Source organism: Leptodactylus fuscus, unplaced genomic scaffold, assembly GCF_031893055.1.
Source record: "Leptodactylus fuscus isolate aLepFus1 unplaced genomic scaffold, aLepFus1.hap2 HAP2_SCAFFOLD_1048, whole genome shotgun sequence".
Lineage (NCBI taxonomy): Eukaryota > Metazoa > Chordata > Amphibia > Anura > Leptodactylidae > Leptodactylus > Leptodactylus fuscus.
In genome coordinates this window covers 24,592-30,924 of record NW_027439867.1, presented here as the reverse complement: position 1 = coordinate 30,924, position 6,333 = coordinate 24,592, and the positions used below count along the sequence as shown (strand labels likewise).

At 40.0% G+C, this 6,333-nt stretch overlaps 1 non-coding gene across 1 annotated transcript; it reads left to right on the top strand.

Moving 5' to 3' along the window:
* The first annotated feature begins 3,872 nt into the window (after window positions 1-3,872).
* On the top strand, window positions 3,873-4,807 carry LOC142186465 (18S ribosomal RNA). The gene has a single exon (XR_012712051.1). It is a non-coding gene; the product is annotated as an 18S ribosomal RNA (ribosomal RNA).
* Window positions 4,808-6,333: the final 1,526 nt, after the last annotated feature.

Here is a 6,333-nt window from a genome sequence, read left to right as displayed (position 1 = left end):
ATCCCCCACCTACAACCCACCACACCCCTAATATCGCAATATACACAATTAAATAAACTACGACTCCCGCACTCCCCCAAGCCTCTGGGTAAGGCTCTGCCACTAGCGCAGCAGAGTATGCGAAAACCACCATTATCCCCCCCAAATATACTAAAAACAAAACTAAAGATAAAAAAGAGACCCCATAATTTATTAAAACTAAACACCCAGCCCCAGCAGAACCAACCAACCCTAACGCAGCATAATAGGGGGATGGATTTGAAGCCACTGCCAACATACCCCCAATTAACCCTAACTCAAATAAGATCATCATAGTTCTTACAAGGATTTCAACCTTGACCGGAAGTCTGAAAAACTTCTGTTGTATTCAACTATAAAAACTAATGGCCCCAATTATACGTAAGACTCACCCTGTCCTTAAAATTGTCAACAACTCATTTGTTGATCTTCCTGCCCCAGTAAATTTATCCTCTTGATGAAACTTCGGCTCTCTCCTTGGTGTATGCTTAATTGCTCAGATTGCCACAGGCCTATTTTTAGCCATACATTATACTGCCGACACCACCATAGCATTCTCCTCTGTAGCCCACATTTGTCGTGACGTTAACAATGGCTGACTTTTACGAAACCTTCATGCAAACGGAGCCTCATTTTTCTTCATCTGCATCTACCTTCACATCGGACGAGGTATGTACTACGGATCTTTCCTCTTTAAGGAAACATGAAACATTGGAGTAATCCTCCTTTTTCTAGTAATAGCAACCGCATTCGTTGGTTACGTCCTCCCATGGGGACAGATATCATTCTGGGGCGCAACAGTTATCACTAACCTTCTTTCTGCAGCCCCCTACATCGGGACCGACCTCGTCCAATGGATCTGAGGGGGCTTCTCAGTTGATAACGCCACTTTAACACGATTCTTCACCTTTCACTTCATTCTCCCATTTGCCATTGCAGGAGTATCCATACTTCATCTTTTATTTCTTCACGAGACAGGGTCCTCCAACCCCACTGGGCTAAACTCAAACCCAGATAAAATCCCTTTCCACTCCTACTATTCATACAAGGATCTCTTTGGATTTGCCATCCTTCTTGCCGCCCTGGCCTCCCTTTCAACATTTGCCCCCAATATCCTGGGAGACCCAGACAACTTCACGCCAGCTAACCCACTAGTCACCCCCCCTCACATTAAACCAGAATGATATTTCTTATTTGCCTACGCTATCCTTCGATCTATTCCCAATAAACTTGGAGGAGTACTAGCACTTCTATTCTCTATTATAATCCTATTCCTCTTACCTATCCTTCATACCTCTCATCAGCGCACCCTTGCCTTTCGCCCCCTAGCCAAATTTTTATTCTGAACACTAGTTGCAAACACATTTATCCTCACATGAATTGGAGGACAACCAGTCGAGGACCCATACATTATAATTGGCCAATTAGCCTCTATTCTCTATTTTGTTATTTTCATTATAATCATCCCCTCCCTCGGGCTCCTAGAAAACAAACTCCTTCGCACAAACTTTTAAGTGGCAGTTGTATTTTACCCCATTTCTACAAGAGTTAATCGACTAAACTTATCGCACGTCTCCTATCCTCCGATAATCATCACCATTCAATTTGGTTTCAGTATCTGACTCCCCCATCCATAAACTTAAACCACCCATATATTAATGTATATAGACATACTATGTATAATCGAGCATTCATCTTATTTCCGCTAGCATATCTTATCCAATAAAAATTCTTAACTAACTGTATTATATTCCCCATTATATTAATGTATATAGACATACTATGTATAATCGAGCATTCATCTTATTTCCGCTAGCATATCTTATCCAATAAAAATTCTTAACTAACTGTATTATATTCCCCATTATATTAATGTACATAGACATACTATGTATAATCGAGCATTCATCTTATTTCCGCTAGCATATCTTATCCAATAAAAATTCTTAACTAACTGTATTATATTCCCCATTATATTAATGTATATAGACATACTATGTATAATCGAGCATTCATCTTATTTCCGCTAGCATATCTTATCCAACAAAAAAGCTTAATAAACATATTAAGAATCCCATAAAATGAATTAAAACATTTAGTTAATGTACTAATATACACGTTTCACGAAGATGGGTAAAAAATAAATGAATAAAGACAAAAATGTACGGAGAACCCTCATTTGAAACTCAGGAGTACGTCTAATCATCTAAACATTACACCCAATACAAGTCTCTAAGTTTATGAATGAATGTAGACACACTATTTATTCTATTGAGCAATCTATAATCAACAAAACATGAATATTGTCCCGTAATTACCTGAAAAATCTAACAATTTCATAACTTCACTAACAAAAGATATAGAACATTAACCCACTGAAATCTACAGTACCTTACTGTTGAATTGTACCTTTCGATCCGTAATCAATACGAATAATACTAACCTAATAACTTGCAATATTAATTTTAATGGTCTTCTTATCTATACATCCTAAGAAATCTAGCCATTACATTAGCAAGAGCATAAATATCCTTATCCCACTCTCTACATACTCATCATCGAGACTATGTTTAACCTCTATCGTACCTTAAAGCGGCCTCAGTGTAATCAGGGAATTCGAGATCTTAACCTCCAATGGACCTACCATAAGAGTGGCCTACACCAATCTTCAGGAGGTATCTGACGGATGTGAATCTATGAACTTATATAGGTTGATCGGACACAATTGCTTTCTAAAGCACCTCCCTCCTATGCGGTCTGGTACCTTTAGACAGGTTCCACCTAGGAAACAATTAGACGCATTGGTTGGATTTTATAGGGGAACCTTTCACCTGGCTACTCACAGTGGGGTAATGGCACATTAGCCAAGGTTGTCCTATTTCATGCAAGCGTGATTGTCTAGCATAAGAATATGATAACCTATAAATGAATGCTTATTAGACATAAAATTTTATTGGACTTAATTTGACACCCAGTGATTTTCCCCCCCGAACCAATCTAAAAAAAATTTTTTTAAAAGGTCCGGATAAAACCCATCAAAGAGCCTTAAGAAGACACTTAGATTGACTTTTCCCAGAAACCTCGCGCAACCCCCCCCCCCCCCCCCCCATAAATTTCATCACTAGCTTTTTCTTCTGTAACCCCCCGGAACCAGAAGCACTAAATGAATACTACTCTATGGAGTTTTATAGCGCAACCCCTATTTTCTAGCACAAAACGCTAGTAAATTTTTCCCAATTTTTCATTTTACACACCTGACGCGTGTTTATATACTAATAAAACACATAGTACATATTTCATTTGTTTCTTAAGCCACTGCAAATTTTTACAAATTTTTAATTTTTTTTCACATCACCTGACAGCATACAATAAACAAATTTTTGACCCCCCCCCATGATCCATGCACATATCTGTACATCTCAAATTTTATGTCTCAATACAAGAAAATCAATCTTTATACCCCATTAGCATCAATTATATATACACACATACCTTACAGTGGCAGAAAAATCACGGATTCTAATATATGCCCAAGAATTTTTTAAGTTGAACCCCCCCCGGGGGGGGGTCTGACGCACGCTTTTAAAGGAAAACAGTCCTCCGCTGGTCTTAGGATCCAGTATTTTTGGTGCAAATCCAAATAAAAGCTGCCTTAGTAGCTTAAATTAAAGCATTGGTCTTGTAAACCAAAGACTGGGGGGTAAAACCCTCCTAAAGCTCAGGACAGAGAGAATTTAACTCCCACAGCCAACCCCCAAAGCTAGCATTCTACTTAAATTATATCCTGTTTAAATAGCTTACACAAAGCGTAGCACTGAAAATGCTAAGTCGGACCCTAAAAAGTCCTTTAGACACAAAGGTTTGGTCCTGACCTTAAAATCAATTTTTACTTAACTTACACATGCAAGTCTCCGCACCCCTGTGAGAACGCCCTCAAACCCCTAAAAGGGACGAGGAGCTGGTATCAGGCACAAACATTAGCCCAAGACACCTAGCCATGCCACACCCACAAGGGAAATCAGCAGTGATTAACATTGAATATAAGCGACAGCTTGATTCAGTTAAAGTAAGAAGAGCCGGCTAATCTGGTGCCAGCCGCCGCGGTTACACCACGTGGCTCAAATTGATTCTGATCGGCGTAAAGCGTGATTTAAGAGATTCTTCCTTTGGTGTTAAAAAGATACTAAGCCGTGACACGCTTGTATTCAAGAAGATCAGAAACGAAAGTTACACCAACTTAATCAACTTGAACTCACGACAGTTAGGAAACAAACTGGGATTAGATACCCCACTATGCCTAACCGTAAACTTTAATTTACACCTTCCATCGCCCGGGAACTACGAGCCAAGCTTAAAACCCAAAGGACTTGACGGTACCCCAAATCCACCTAGAGGAGCCTGTCCTATAATCGATAACCCCCGTTCAACCTCACCATTTCTTGTCTATCAGCCTGTATACCTCCGTCGCCAGCTTACCGCATGAGCGTTTTAAGTGAGCCCAATGCCCATACGCCAACACGTCAGGTCAAGGTGCAGCTAATGAAGTGGGAAGAGATGGGCTACACTTTCTACCCTAGAAAAAACGAAAGACTACCTATGAAATCTAGTCAGAAGGAGGATTTAGTAGTAAAAAGAAATCAGAGCGTTCTTTTTAATCTGGCACTGGGGTGTGTACACACCGCCCGTCACCCTCTTCGAGGCCTAATTAAAGTACATAACTAAGCTTTGCCACATAGAAGAGGCAAGTCGTAACATGGTAAGTATACCGGAAGGTGTGCTTGGAAACGTAGTATAGCTTAATCTAAAGCACCTCGCTTACACCGGGGGGATATCTGTGAGATTCAGATTACTCCGAGCCAATAATCTAGCCCAACTTTAATTAATGCTAATCTACCAACTAAATCAATTAACTAAACCATTCTTACAGTCTAGTAAAGGGGATTGAAAAATTCTTCAAGGAGCTATATATTAGTACCGCAAGGGAACGATGAAATAAAAGTGAAACAAATATTAAGCGCAACAAAGTAGAGACTAAATCTCGTACCTTTTGCATCATGGTTTAACTAGTCTAACCAAGCAAAAAGACCTAAAGTTTGACCCCCCGAAACTAAGTGAGCTACTTCAAGGCAGCTTTATGAGCCAACCCGTCTCTGTTGCAAAAGAGTGGGAAGACCTTCAAGTAGGGGTGACAGACCTACCGAACTTAGTGATAGCTGGTTGCTCGAGAAAAGGATTTTAGTCCAACCTAAAATTACTTAAATACATCTTAATACACACTTAGTTTTAGAGCAATTCAAGTAAGGTACAGCCTGCTTGAAACAGGATACAACCTAAAAATGTGGGTAAACCTGATCCGTAAGGCAATAAAGTGGGCCTAAAAGCAGCCACCTTTAATAATAGCGTCACAGCTTAGTTGCAAAAAGATCTAATTACACAAACTCCTCTGAACCCCACCTTTGTATCGAGCAATTCTATAATCTTATAGAACTTTTTATGTTAAAACTAGTAACAAGAAGGACCCCCTTCTCTTTTATGCAAGCTTAAGTCAGCAAGGACCAACCACTGACAATTAACATCCCTGAGCCAACAGTAAAAACACTACAAGAAAACCCTACTATTTAAGATGTTAACCTAACACAAGAGCATTTCAAGAAAGATTAAAAGAAAAAGAAGGAACTCGGCAAACATTAACCCCGCCTGTTTACCAAAAACATCGCCTCTCGAAACCTATGAGAGGTCCAGCCTGCCCAGTGACTCTGTTCAACGGCCGCGGTATCCTAACCGTGCGAAGGTAGCGTAATCACTTGTTCTTTAAATGAGGACTAGTATGAATGGCACCACGAAGGTTATACTGTCTCCTTTTTCTAATCAGTGAAACTAATCTTCCCGTGAAGAAGCGGGAATAAAAATATAAGACGAGAAGACCCTATGGAGCTTTAAACAAACATACAATTGCCTCTTCTTATAAAAATTCCAGAAAAAACACTTCTATTTAGGCACTTTGATATAAAGTTTTAGGTTGGGGTGACCACGGAGTAAAAAACAACCTCCGCAGCGAAAGGGATTTTTCCCCTAAACCAAGGGCCACGACCCTAAGAATCAATAAATTGACACTAATTGACCCAATTAATTGATCAATGAACCAAGTTACCCTAGGGATAACAGCGCAATCCACTTCAAGAGCCCCTATCGACAAGTGGGTTTACGACCTCGATGTTGGATCAGGGTATCCTAGTGGTGCAGCCGCTACTAATGGTTCGTTTGTTCAACGATTAAAACCCTACGTGATCTGAGTTCAGACCGGAGTAATCCAGG